This window comes from Malaclemys terrapin, chromosome 13, assembly GCF_027887155.1.
Source record: "Malaclemys terrapin pileata isolate rMalTer1 chromosome 13, rMalTer1.hap1, whole genome shotgun sequence".
Lineage (NCBI taxonomy): Eukaryota > Metazoa > Chordata > Testudines > Emydidae > Malaclemys > Malaclemys terrapin.
This window is the reverse complement of record NC_071517.1, coordinates 28,470,005-28,483,666: the sequence shown is the minus strand read 5'-3', so window position 1 is coordinate 28,483,666 and position 13,662 is coordinate 28,470,005.

Sequence of the window (13,662 nt, the reverse complement as noted above, 5' to 3'; positions counted from 1 at the left end):
CCCCTTCTCCCCTCCCATCCTCTGACAGTAAACGTGGGATAAAATAGAAGTGGCTACGATGGGAGTTCTACCTGAGCAAAGATTTCAGAGCCCATTGAGATAATGTGAACCGTACCATGGTCTAGTCTCAGACACAGTTTGCTTCACATCAAGCGTTTCCTTGGAGTTATTCTTATGGATGGGAGTTTCTGCTCCATGGGTCTGTCAGGGACATTGTCTCACTGTCCCAAACCCATGAATCTCCATGCTCTGTGTCAGGGAAAGAGGGATATGCTGGAGGCAATGAATGGAGATCATGGCTGAGGGCCTTTTCCTCTGCCCTGCTGCCTGACCTGAGGAGCACGGTGTGTGCAGATGCTGTGCTGCCAGAACCTCAGACGTAGGTTGCACTGAACCCTGTGTCCCCACAGAGGATTCTCAGGAGCAGGCTTGTGCAGTGCAGGGGACATGTGAAGGCTTCAGGGCTTCAGCGCTCTCTGCTGGTGACTCAGGGAAGTTTCTCGTTGTGGCCAGCTCACACTAAAAGCAACGATGAGTTCACAGTTACAGTAAAGACTCTTTTGCAAACATAGTTTCAGCCACAAACTCTGCTGTTTTCTATCACTGGGTTTGAAGGAAAGAAAAGCCATTTGGGATTTTTTTTCTTTTTATACCCCAAGGGTAATAATTCTTAGCAAGCAACAGGTTAACATGCACCTTTAACATAGGGTGACTAGGTGTCCAGTTTTCAACTGGAACACCCAGTCGAAAAGGGATCCTGGCGGCTCTGTGTCCGATTGGTGGCGTTGTGCAGCGGAGCTGGCAGGCTCCTTGCTAGCTGCCACGCGGCTCCCAGGAAGCAGCCGGCATGTCCCCACTCTGGCTCTTATGTAGGGGCAGCCAGGGGGCTCCGCATGCTGCCTCTGCCCCAAGTGCCACCCCCCGCAGCTCCCATTGGCTGGGAACCACAGCCAATGGGAGCTGCAGGGGTGGTGCCTGCGGATATTGCGTTGTGCAGAGCTTCCTGGCCGCACCTCCATGTAGGAGCCAGAGGGGGGTGTTAGAGGGCTTTCCCTTCACCCTCTCCCCTGGTTCTTGTCACACAGATGGACAGCAGAAGACCAGAAGTCCGAAGTGCAGGCAATGCGATGTTTACTGGGGTTTTAGTTCCAAGCAAACATGTTCCGAAGCCCTTCACACCAGTCGGGCATATCTTTATACACTGAGAGTTTTCCCCTTCCCCTCCCCAACTACACTTCTATACGCCAACAGAACCTCTTCCTCTTCTAACCCCTAGCTCTGCACACCAATGGAGCTCCCTCTTCCCAGTGTTCTGTTTCCAGGTCTGATGCTGCAGAGCATTTACCTTGTGTTCCCCTTCCCAGCTCTGATGCCGCAGAGTGTTTACCCTATGTCTGCCTTCCCAGCTCTGATGCTTCAGAGCCTTGCCTGTGTCCCTGTTCCTCATTCCCCTATTCCCAGGCCCCCGTTCTCCCATTACCATTCCCCTTCCCGCTCCCCCTCCTTCTTCTTAGCAGGCCCAAATATTATTATACCAATAAAATAAAAAACAGCAGGATCTTATTAAAGGGGATAAGGCAAAATGCCACGTTTATTGTGAATACAGAAAGAATCAGAGTAAGCAATCAATTATAGCTATAACATTCCATTCAATTTTACATTCATGTATACATTCATTTATACACACACAGGTTCTGCAAGGTTGTTATTATAGTTACCAGCCTTAGAGTTGCTTGTGCCAAACCACTGTCCAGGTGGCCTGGTCACGAGGAGGGAGCAGGGCCTTGTCAGATGCTCATCCAATGCTCCTGGAGGTTGGTTTGCAGAATCAGACCCAAAGCCCTCAGTCTTTAGGGTCTGTTCTTTATAGGGATCCAGCCTCATGTATTTGCCTCGTCATGCTATTCTCATGTTTGAAGTGATAATTAATCACTGTTCTCACGTTTGAGGTGATAGTCAATCACGCAAATGGCACAGCAATGATGAAATGACAGTACTATATATACTCATTCATAAGCTGAATATTTTTGGTAAAAAAGTGATGCATCAAAGAGCTGGGGTCGGCTTATAAACAGGTCTACACCAAAATTTGATGATTAAATTGGCTTGGGATGACAAACCGCGGACACTGGGAGCTGAGGGGCTCTGTGCCTGCAGACACTCCAAGTAAACAAAACGTCCCGACCCGCCAGCGGCTTACCCTGATGGGCCGGGAGCCAAAGTTTGCCAACCCCTGAAATATAGGGTCGGCTTATGAAAGGGTCATACAGTTTTTGCTATTTTTACCTAACCATCTTGGAGGGTCAGCTTATAAATGAACGGGCTAATGAACAAGTATATACAGTATGTTGTTATCTTGTTCCTTGGCTCTTCAGCCCCCCTGTCCTTGGGACAAGAATGCTCTCAGGTTTATCGGGCTTCCTCATCCACTGTATTCTTCAGCCAAACGGTGTTATTTTAAGGCTGGCACCTTAACCTTTAATTTTTCATTTCTCATTTAATTATACATACAATCACACTCACACTTCAATGTATATCCTGTCACATCTGCATTTTATTACCTCCCATCCTTTAACATAACCATTCTAAAATCAGTGGGACATGGCAGACTTCAGTAAGTCTATTCATCCCACTTGTTATATTTAAAAGGAAATGAACAACATAAGCATGCAAGAGTGTGTGTGTGTGGGGGGGGGAGGGGTCTCACAAATCTTATTCTGGAGTTTAGGAAAACAAAATTGTACCAGCCATAAAGGACAGCTGTTATCTTGTTAGTTTTAGAACAAACTCTTTGTCTCTGGATGTGCTTCTACAATTAACATTGACCTTGTAAACTGACAGGCAATTTCAATCAACACAGACTCAGCAGGGTGGCTGAGAAACATATTTCTTTCTAATGGTCAGGCCAAATTCTGGGGTCTGCTGTGGAGTCACTCTTTTTTACATTTCCCATATTAGAAATATACCAGTTATCAATCTAGTCCAACATAATGAGCCTTTACCCTGTGTCCCCTTTCCCAGCTCTGATGCTGCAGAGCCTTGCATGTGTCCCTGTCAGGGCTCGCTCCAGGGTTTTTGCCGCCCCAAGCGGGGCAAAAAAAAATAAATAAAAAGCCGCGATCGCGATCTGTGGCAGCAATTCGGCGGGAGGTCCTTCACTCCGAGCGGGAGTGAGGGACCGTCTGCCGAATTGCCGCCGAATAGCTGGATGTGCCGCCCCTCTCCGTAGAGGCCGCCCCAAGCACCTGCTTGGCAAGCTGGTGCCTGGAGCTGGCCCTGGTCCCTGTTCCTCATTCCCCTATTCCCAGTCCCCCATTCTCCCAGTCCCCCATTCTCCCATTACCATTCCTCTTCCCCCCCACCTCCTTCTTCTTAGCAGGCCCAAATATACTTCAATGCATGCTCCTAGTTACACCCCTTAGAACTTATGGTCATGTTCCGTTCTGGAGGGTTGTGAGTTCGGGTCTTCATCCCACCCCTTATGTATCCCATGGGAGGGTAAGGAGTGCCCTTTAGGTTGACGGAACGGGGTTGGTTGTGTGGACGCAGTTGTTTTTAAATCGACCTAACACAGCTAAATTCGACCTAACCCCATAATGTAGACCAAGGCTCAGGGAGCTGATCAGAGAGCTAGAGGGGCAGTATCAGAAGCCACTGAGTAAATTTCTGTAGGTGAGACTGTGTTAGAAACATCCCAGAATTCAACACAGGGAGAGGACAGCTTCTGAATTGTGAACACAAGAGTCCATCAGTCAGAGATTGCACTGTAACTCAGTGTGGGCATGCCTGAAATGTGAATTATTATTGTTTTTTGATAAGTTTCAGACACATAGATATTGGGCATGAAATTAGTCCATACCAGGGCTCGCATTTGGGGTGAGCTGTCCAGGCCCCGACCCAGGGCAGCCTGCCAAAGAGGACGCTGTGTGCAGGGTTTGGATTCCCATCGGAACTGCTGAGGGTCAACTGGGCTGACGGAGGGGTGGCAGACAGACAGGCAAGCAGCAGTGCTGGAGATGGGGCCGGGGGAGAGACCCGAGCTGCAGGGGGCAGTTGGACGACCAGCCCTCTGAGCCAGGTGACCAGGTGACTCCTCCAGAGAAGGGGTTCCCTTCCTCCCCCCTGCTACACATGTGCAGCCGCTGCTGTTCCAGACTGGGAGCATCCTCCTATCCGCTTGGGGCAGGGGGAGGCTGATGTCAGGGTGTCCCCCTCACCCATGCACCTGATTTCCGCTGAGGTGAGATGACGGGACAGGGGGAATCTGTGTGTGCTGCTGCCTCTCTGGGTCTGGAGCTGCTGGCGGCTGCTTGTGTCTGAACACAAGCCTTCAGGCTCCTGACCCTGAGTGCTTTCTTAAAGAGACAGCACACTCATACACTCAGGCACACATACATTCCCCTCAACACAACACACACTGTCTCACACACATATTCTCTCTCTTCCCCCCCCAACACACACAACACCAGGGCTCCCTGCATTCAGATCACTTCCCCACCAGGGCTGTGCTGAGGTATCAGCAGCTGCTGCTCTCCTGCCCTCTCCTTATGCAGCCCAGGGGGCGCATGGGGAAGAGAAGCAGCAGTCCAGTGGGGGAGCGAACAGCAGTGCCAGCTGCTTTATGCATCTCGGTGGGTCAGTTTCCGCATGTGGGTGCTGAGGGGAATGCAGGGGTTAGGGGCTCAGAAGGGAAGTGCAGGGGGTAGGAATGAAGGGGGCACAGTGAAGGGGTTGGGGGCACAGGAGGGAGGTGCAGGGAGTAGGAGTGAAGGGGGTGCAGGGATTAGGGGCACAGAAGGGGAGTGCAGGGATTGGGGTGAGGGGGCATGCACTGCAGGTGTTAGGGGCTCAGGAAGGGAGTGCAGGGGATGGGGTGAAGGGGGCATGCATAATGCAGGGGTTAGGGGTGCAGGAAGGAGGTTGAGGGATTAGGGGTGAAGGTAGCACAGTGCAGGGGTTGGGAGGAGGGAGCCTGGGGAGCCCAAGAGGGACCAGGGACAATGGGGGGGGAGCAGCATGCCCATGGGGCCAGGGGCACCAAAATACAAGTTCACCCAGGGTGCCATTTTCCCTAAGGCTGGCCCTGCCCATTAGCCCAGCAGTGCCCTTTTCCCCCCATACTTGCAAAATCCTTTCCAGGGATCCCGTGTGTGTGTCAGGTGGGACTGAAATGCCTCTCGCTCTCACCTTCTCTTTCCTTCTCCCTTTTATTTCATTCAGACAGTTTTTCACATCATTGTCTCTAGCACTCGTTTTCCATCCATTTATTTCTCTGTCTTCCCCTAAATCTCCTGTCATATTCCTGTCATAAACATACAGATAAGGGTAGCATAAAATCCCTCCTGGGCAGCTGTACTGAATCTTTACCTGTAAGGGATTAAGAAGCTCAAATAACCTGGTTGGCACCTGACCAAAAGGACCAATAAGGAAAGAAGATACTTTCAAATCTGGAGGGGTGGAGGGGGGGGGAGATTTTGTTTGTGCTCTTTTTGTTTATTCCCTCTCCAGACAGAGAGAGAGACCAGGCAGGTAGGTACAACATCTCCCGAAAACATACATGAAATGAACCATCTAAAATTACAAAAAATTGTAAGTAAGGCAAGGAAATGAGTTAGATTATCTTTTGTTTTAGCTTGTGAATTTTCCCTGTGCTAAGAGGTAGTTTTATTCCTGTTTTTGTAACTGTGAAGCTGAGTCCAGAGGGGAATCCTCTGTGTTTTAAATCTTTTTATTACCCTGTAAAGTTACCTTCCATCCTGATTTTGCAGGTGTGATTCTTTTACCTTTTTCTTTATAATAAAGTTATTCTTTTAAGAACCTGATTGATTTTTAGTGTCATAAAACCAAAGGGTTTGGTCTGTGCTCACTTTGTTAACCAATTGGTTGTTATATTATTCTCAAGCCTCCCCAGGAAAGGGGGTGAAGGGGCTTGGGGGGGATATTTGGGGGGAATAGGGACTCCAAGTTACCCTTTCCTGAATTTTTGTGTAAATCACTTGGTGGTGGTAGCAATACTCTCCAAGGACAAGGAAAGGAATTTGTGCCTTGGGGAAGTTTTTAACTAAGGGGGGAGTTTTTAACTTTGGGGGAGGGATAGCTCAGTGGTTTGAGCATTGGCCTGCTAAACCCAGGGTTGTGAGTTCAATCCTTGAGGGGGCCACTTGGGGATCTGGGGCAAAAACAGTACTTGGTCCTGCTAGTGAAGGTAGGGGGCTAGACTCAATGACCTTTCAAGGTCCCTTCCAGTTCTAGGAGATGGGATATCTCCATTTATTTCTAAGCTGGTAGAAATAAGCTTTGGGGGTCTTTCATGCAGGTCCCCACAGCTGTACCCCAGAGTTCAGAGTGGGGAGGGAACTCAGACAAATCCCTATCACAGATCATTCCAACTTGGTTTTCCAGTTCGCTCCCCTAAGCTTATCCCTTCCCCTCCCTCTTCCCTTCTCAGGATTGCTTTGTTTTCATCCTTTTCATATCAGTTCCCCACCACCGTGCCCCTTTCCCCAGACTTCTCTATTTACTCTTGTTTTACTTAATTATTGCCTCTCCTCCCCCACCCCTCGTTTCATTTCTTCTCTCCCTTCTGGTTAAACATGCCCTCTACCTGCCTCTTCCATCCCCCACAGCCAGCTCACTTTCGTCCAAATGACATTCCGCCTTCCACCTCCCAGCAACTCCTCCCCACCATAACATCTCTTCCCTGGTGGCCTGGAAGTCACACTCGCCAGTCCCTGGGTCTCTGTCTGCCAGCTGCCCTGCTGCTGCAGAGCCTCCAGCTTCTCCCCACACCTCCCAAATCCCAATTAGTTAATTCTGTGTCCCTGCCACCCCACATCTGCCTGTCCCCCAGCCCAGCTAGGAATTAGAGCCCCAATCCCCATGTCATTCCTGCCCCAGACCCTCCATCAGTTCTGACCCTGCAGCCCCCACATCTGCCCCTCAGGGCTCCTCTTCTCCTCCTGCAGCTCCAGGGGTTCTTCAACCCCTACCCCTCCCCATCACTGGGGCTGCAGGGAGGGAGGGGGCAGGAGTGTCATAGAGATGAGGCATTGGTGGTTAGGTGGACAGATGTTCTCCGGAGTCATGGGGCTGACATTGGGGTTGGGGCTCTAATTCCCAGGGTCACAGAGATGAGCCGGGGGTAGGTAGATGGGAGTCCTCCACTGTCACAGACACTAGGATGACTTAGGCTAGAGAAGCCCATTTTTTCATTCCCAATGGGCTATTACCACCATGTCTCAGTGGCACTGTCTGACCTCCAGTGCCATAGAGGACTGTGACAAACAGGCTGCAAACTCCTTGGGTCAGTGAGATTGGCTTCTCTACCTCAATCCCCCCCTGCTCTCTATGGTCTGACAGGTCAGACACCCCACAGAGCTCCAGGGTCATAGAGTCTGCATGGTACAAAGTCTGCAGGAAGACAGGAGACTTCCAGGGTCACAGAGACAAGGATGTGTGAGCTAGAGAAGCTGATTTCAGGGTACCCAGTGGGATATACCCCCTCCTCCCTTCCCCTCTCGGGGAGACAGTCTGAGCTGGGATCCCCCCACCCAGAGCCAGGGGTGGATTCTCTCCACAGGGACAGAGGCTGGTGGGAAAGTGAAGATCGGTGCTTCGTCATAGTCCAGACAAACCCGGATCCTGCTGGCGACCCGGCTCAGGGGCAGGCAGGTCACAGGGGAAGTGAAAGCCCAGAACTGATCCCAGCACCGCTCCACAGCCCAGATCCCCTTCCCACCCAGGGTTACGGCTGATCTGTTCCTTCCTCCTCACAGACTCTCTGGCCACCCCCACAGTCTAGCGTCCAACCCTCCCAGGCCAGTGAAGAGAGAGGAACATGTGTTGAGGAAGAACCACTCAAGACCAGTGAGTAGGAGGTGGCATTGAGTGGGTTAGACCCATCCCAAACTCAGAGAGAAGACAGGAAATGGCAGCAGAGGAGAACTTTTCCCCAGTCGATGAATCAGCTCCAATAGGAAAGCTCAGCCCTGCCCAAAGGAAAGGTAGGATATTGGAGAAGAGCCATGGGGGAGATTTTACTTCATTGGGACCAGTGAGATTTGCACCATCATGCTGTAATCAGTTGTTTTTTAAATTGTTTTTTTTATTTATTTTTTATTTTGTTTTTTTATTAAGTCTTTTAGGGAGTTACCCCATGCTGGTTTTGATCACAGCTATTTTGTCCCCATTGATAGGTGCCTGTCTTATTTTTAGAGTCGTTAATCTGCCCTCCTTTGACATCTCAATAAGGGCGTTTTGCAATCTCCTGGCGCCTTTACGTTTGTCCTCGGGCCCTTCCTAGAACATTTGGTCCAGTGATGGCCTTTGCACTTATTTTCTAACACACGCATACCTCATTCACACACAAAACAGAATTGATTTACACAGAGCATTTGAACAGGAACATTAAATTGCAATGCAAGAGAAACCAATCATTGCATTCTTTTACTTATTTTAAAATGCTAAACCTACAACAAAGTAGTGACCCTAAAAGGTCTGTTACTGCCTTGAAATCAGCTCAGACACAAATTCTGGCTGATGCATCTTTACCAATGGCCACCCTAGGCCATTCCTTTTTGCTTTCAGAAAGGATGGCTGGCAGGATATGGTCAAATCATACATTAATACATGCTATATTATTATTCATTATATTTTATTTTAAATTATAAAAAATACAAACATAAAATTCTACCACTACATATTCCCCTTTTGACCCTCCAAGAACAATTCTTGAGAGGGTCTGTCAAGGCTCATTCCCCACTCTGTCACTCCAAGTGCAGAAGGTGGGGTCTGCAAGGATTCTAAAAATTAATACTTGCCACTCCAGGCTTGTATTAAACTCCTAAGGTTACAGCTTTTCTCTGACCTTCACTTGGTAAACTCTGCCACCACCCAAATGCAAAAAAACCCCTTTGAGCCCAGGAAGGAGCACTTGGGAATTCCTCCCTGTGGGGTACCTTCAAGCCCTTTCACCCCCCAACCCCACCCTCCAGGGAAGAACTGAGAAAGAAAACAAAGGAAATTAGCTGTGGCTACCAGCTAATCAAACAACATGCACAAATCTCTTAGGATACCAAAAATCCAATCCTGTTCTTAAAAAAGTAAATTTTATTAAAAACAAAAAGGAAAACAATACATCTGGAACTTAGGCTTTTGCTAGATTTTAAAAGAGCAATTCCAAAAATTAAGCACCCAAACTAGCTTTTTGGGGGGGTTCAGCTTAAAGGTTACAAGCAAACAAAAACATCTGAGTTTAGCACAGAGGAGATCCACAAGCCAAAATAAGAAATAAACCTGATAGCATCTAACTAAACATTCCCTATCCAAATTATTTCTTCTAGGTATGGAAAATACTTTTTCATACCTGATTCAAACCTTAGAAAGCATTCCTGCTTATAGCATTGCTGCTCTGTCCCTGCAGCCCAGAGAACAACAGACAAAGGGAAAGTTTCTTTCCCAAATTTAAAAGTTCTAGCCTTCCCATTGGCTCTTTTGGTCAGGTGCCCACTCCTTTTCTTTTACCTGTGGGCTTGTTAACCCTTTACAGAAAAAGCAAGCAGAGAACAGACACCAAGAGGGATTTTACAGCTAACTGGCTGGCTGGGTGTTTATAAATGGTAGCTCCCCCCCCACACACACACTTCTTCATTTATCACAGGGTCATATTTTATACAACTGTTTTGTAGCAATATACTGAGAGGCCATTTGAGCTTGTGGTTGTAATTTAACAAACATTTTTTTGTTTGTTTAATAGCACATACAACACATTCCTAGAAAGCAAACAGCGGACAATATTAATACAACTAGTAATGGGTGAAACACGATAGACGGTATGCCTTTAGAAGTCAGGGACCAGCCTGTAAAAACATCGTACCAGTGATAAGCTGTCAGGTTTTTTTTAGACTTGGCATTTTTTAACATGTTTCCATTAGCATGTAATATTTGAATGACACACTTCCCTATATCCCTCTGTGTCTGTTATAAAAACCGAGTCACCTTTATTTTTGACAACAAGTGATCAGTTAGATTGTGCCAATCCAGGTCAAGGGTAACAGAGAAATTAACCGGAGTGGCAGTTACAGTGCTCTGTGCTTTTTTTATTTTTGGTAAATAGTACGCGTGATTGCTAGTACACCTCTACTCCGATATAACGCTGTCCTCGGGAGCCAAAAAAATCTTACCGCGTTATAGGTGAAACTGCATTATATAGAACTTGCTTTGATCCGCCGGAGTGCGCAGCCCCGCCCCTCCAGAGCACTGCTTTACCGCATTATATCCGAATTAGTGTTATATCAGTTCGCGTTATATCGGGGTAGAATGTATATAATACACTGGCATTACATCTACATTTATTCACTGGCGTTTGGCTGATATTTGCATTTTCTCAAAATACTGTTTCCCATGATGTAACACATACACATTGTCCGTTGTACAAAACGTGTTTCTTTTTTCAGTTTGTTTCATACACATTTTCAATGATGTGTCCCTGCTACATGGTTCTGTGGTGACGGGTAAGGACAAGCACACCCATTCCTGAGGGCTTTACTTCATATACCCTCGGATGTCCAATAATTTTTTCTTTTTTTTTTAGGCCATTGACCTATAACCCAGGGTAGCCAAAAGGATCCCATGGTCAATTTTGGGAGTGGGCTCACTTTCCATATTTTTGTTCTCACCGACTGTTGTTGAGCAATTTTAACAATAATTTTACCTAATAACAAATTAGGCTTAACCAGGCTGGAAACATATTGCATCCATTCATATTTGTAGGTGTTAAATTAGGACCTTTTTTGTTGTTTTAAAAGATGTGTTAATGCCCTAACGTTCCCAGATATTACCCAAAACATTTCATGTTCAAGTGATGCTAAACTAAGAATTTGCATCTTGGTACATTTTTTGGCCAAGGCAGTTTTATTTTCTAATTCTATTTGTTGTTTATACAGCAGCCAGGAGGTGGTGTTTAGTCACTGCCACATATTCCATGTTGCTTTTAGGTTTTGCAGACCTATTTGTACCAAGTCCACAGTAGTATTTGCCTGCTTGTGAATGAGACTATTTTGCAGTTGTGACAAGAAACTTAACTTATTTTTAATTACCTTCAGGTTTACAGTATTCATAATTCCTGCTTTAAAACCAATTTTACCTAATATGGTGTTTATTGCATTTTGTTTTGCTCAGCCATTGGAGTGTTGATGTGTTTTTATTTAGGCCATTATAATAGGAAGGGAGTAGGGTGAACATTTGGGTTTTAATTTAGACACGTTTAATTGAGTTCAATTCATGTCCATTTTTATTTTTATTAATAGTGGATTTAACAGGACTTTTACTGGATTACTTTGAGTTACAAACAATTTTTATTTTTATTTTTATTTGGGTACCTTTTTTGAATGCATAATTTTTTGGTCCAGGTTTTGGTGCATGTGTCGGGGAACCATAGATTCAATTTACTATGGGGTATTGGACAGTACCCCACAGTAACTGTTAGTATTGTTTTTATCTTAACAGGCTTATTTTACTCATATGGTAATTGTGGGTAGCTGGAACTCCAGGTGATATTTCCAGAGGGACCTTCTATTTTAACCTTTATTTCCCAGTGGTTTGGTATTTCTGTGGTGTTTATAAGGTACACTTTAAGTCCCACTTTTTTTTTCCAGGCATACACATAGGTATTTCCTAAGGGTTTTAAGATTTGGCTAGTGTTTTTATTATACCATTTCATGAGGATTACTGGATCACGGGTAGGAATCCATGATTGGTTGGTGGGGAGTGAATTATTTCTTAAATATTGGCTTATGAGGAGGGCTGCATATTCTTCCATGATCGCTCTAATTATCTGGGCACTGAAAGTTCCCAGAAGCAGGTAAAGCCAGACCTTACACTGGAGTTTTATTTTCTGTGGATTAAAATTGTGGTGGTTAAGCAGCGCCTTGTGCTCAGGTTCTGGGAGGTCCTTTTTTGCAAAGAATTCAAACATGATTATTTATGTAAACAATTTAATTTGTGAAACATCTACCCATTTTAGTTTTTTAAATACAGTATACCAGTGGGCTAAGGCAGTCCACTATGGAGTAAGGGCCTCTCCATTTTGATTTCAGTGAGTGGCCCCTTTTCCCCATTTTAAGGTACATGACTTGGTTCCCTGATTTTTACAGGGCTCCCTTTGTGGGTCTTTGTTTTTGAATTTTGTTATTTATGTGTTTGATGGCCTGATTAACCCTATACTGGAGGGTGACTTTATTTTTTTGTAACTGCTTGAGCCATTGAAAATAATCATGCTGGGTTATATTAGAGCTTTTTTTTGACCCTGTACTAGGTAACTAGGATCATTCATTAGGCACATTGGATGTCCAAACAGAATTTGAAAGGGTTGGATTTTTGTCCTTAGTTTATTACTGCTGTGGATGGCAGCCAAAATTAGAGGCAGTTTATCTGGCTATTTTTTCCCTGTGTGATTTACTACCTTCTGGAGCGCTTCCTTAATAGTGCGGTTCATGCGCTCTACTTGGCCTGAGGACTGAGGCCGGTATGGTATATGGAACTTTTGTTTAATTCCCAAGGCTTGTATCATTGTTGTAAAGATTTTTTTTACAAAGGCTCCCCTATTGTCCGAATTTATAATTTCGGGGGGTGCCATATTTACATACTACCTTATTAACGAACTTTTCGGACCCCACCCTGGTGCTGTTATTTTTAGTGGGAAATGCCTCTACCCATTCTGAAAAGGAATCAATTATCACCAGTAAGTACTGGAATCCTTCTTACTCCTTGGCCATTCATCAGTAAAATTAATTTGAACCCTGTGCCATGGCCCAAGCCTTCGTTGGTGCATCATGGGTTACCAGTGTGGAGGATGAGCCTTGTCCTGAGCGCACCGCAGAATTTCGCACCCATGTTTTAACATCATCTTCCATACACTCCCATTTTGCTTCTTGCTTTAGCCTTTTTAAAGTCCCTTCCACTCCTTCATGCATAAACTGATGGGCTACGTTAAGTAACTCCTGTCTTTTCTTTTCTTTTTGGAACTCAGGGTGGTCTGTAGTGCTATCTGTTGGCTCAGATGTGTTAACCCAGATGTTCCTTTTCTGGTTAAAACTGCTATGTTATGCTGTCGGGCTATTATATCTACCTGATTATTCCAGGTGGCCTCCATACCCGTTCCTTTATTATGTGCCTTTACATGTCACACCTTTAACTGTTTAGGGTTTTTTGTTACCCACTGGTAAATTCATTTCCACTTTTCTGAATATGTAATATCCTTTCTATTTGCTGCTTTTCACCTGTTCCTATACCAATCATGACCTATGTTGACCCTAACAGACCTTCAGAAGCCATTCCACAGTGACCAACACACCACTCTGATCACAATTGTGAACTCCACTACTTGGGAGTCATGAAGACCAGAAGCCCCACAGTCTTTAAAAATTCCACATATTGCCCAGCTTAGTGAGCACACCCAGCAGCTCTCCCAGGGTGTGTGCAACTGCCAACCAACCATACCAGTTACACGTTCTAGACATATTGCTGGCTGGAGTAGACAAAAAATACCGGATCTCCTGAACCTGTGTAGAGAAGAGGATGTGCAGGCACAGCTACAGAGCAATGGTAGAAATGTTGATACCTATGAGCAGATTGCATAGGGGATGCGGGTGAAGGGGTAAGGCA